The sequence below is a fragment of the Carlito syrichta genome, unplaced genomic scaffold (assembly GCF_000164805.1).
Source record: "Carlito syrichta isolate Samal-C Ts95f unplaced genomic scaffold, Tarsius_syrichta-2.0.1 Scaffold233842, whole genome shotgun sequence".
NCBI lineage: Eukaryota > Metazoa > Chordata > Mammalia > Primates > Tarsiidae > Carlito > Carlito syrichta.
Genome location: NW_007177938.1, coordinates 120103 through 121462, shown reverse-complemented (window position 1 = coordinate 121462; position 1360 = coordinate 120103).

The window sequence follows — 1360 nt, the reverse complement described above, 5'->3', positions numbered from 1 at the left end:
GACACCAGCACGAGGCAGAGGGGAAGGTATTTCTTCAAGATGCTGTCATGAGGAGCTGGGCATGGTGGCTCACTTCTGTAACCCAGCACTTTGGGAAGCCAAGGCATGAGGATCGCTTGAAGTCAGGAGTTCTAGACCAGCCTGGGCAACATGCAAGACCCCATCTCTCTAAAAAAAAAATACATGAAATAAAATGTTTAAAATGTTTATTTCAGTTTCTGTTCTTAGGCATTTTTCTTCAAGCTTTAACCACCATGTCTTATGCCCAAGTTCACATGCTCAGCCCCGAGTGCACGAAAGCCCAGAGGTCTGTGCGACAGGGCGGCTTTATCGCCACAGTCTACCAGCTCTTGCTTTCTGGGCAGGGAATCTCCAGGTAACCCACACTCCTTTTACCCTCTGGTCACGTTTGGGACCTGATTACCTCAGTCTTGCTGACCCCTAATCACAGCCAGTGTGTTTCTTTCTTTCTTTTTGACTGGTACCAATAAAGAATATACTTTCTGTCAAGGGAGGCAAGATTCTGGATGTTTGTGCATAATCTGCTATGAAGAAAAAGAAACTATTTATTTTCTGAGGAAAAAAGTGAATCTTCCACAGTGGTGATTTTTAAGACCACTTGCATTAGTTTTATGCACTGAGTCACAAAATGCCAGACCTAGGAGAGGCCGTGGAGACAGGGTAGGGACAAGGGGAAAAGAGTCCTGAGTGTGAGAACTGCCTCAGACTTGTGTCTCCTCGTCCTGTCCTGGCCCTGCTTCCACACTATCTAGCAGTCGTTTAAGCTGCGTGCCCCCACCTCACCCTGTCCATGACTTTGTTAAAAGTATCAGTTGCCAGACACGGTGGCTCATGCCTGTAATCCCAGTACTTTGGGAGGCCAAGGTGGGAAGATGGCTTGAATGCCGGAGTTTAAGACCAGCCTGGGCAACATGGCAAGACCTCGTCTCTATAAAAATCAAAAAATTAGCCAGATGTGATGGCACACACCTATAATCTCAGCTACTTGGGAGGCTGAGGCAGGAGGATCCCTTGAGCCCAGGAGTTCGAGACTGCAGCGAGCTGTGATCGTGCCATTGCACTCCAGCCTGGGTGACAGAGCAAGACCCTGTCTCTCAAAACAAAACAATGTTTCAATCATGCTACTTTACATTTTCATTTCATGAATGTGGTTGTAGACACTGAGAGTTAAAGAAAACCACCTTCGAGCTGGTTGGACTTGGTACTTCCCACAGCCTAGTAAGATACTCAGTCATGTTGATGAAGTGAACCGGACTTGAGATGCAAAGCTAAGAAATAGATTTCTGCCACGGAACATATCACTGCTGTGATGGGTACAGGGTTCACCACTGTCCTCACA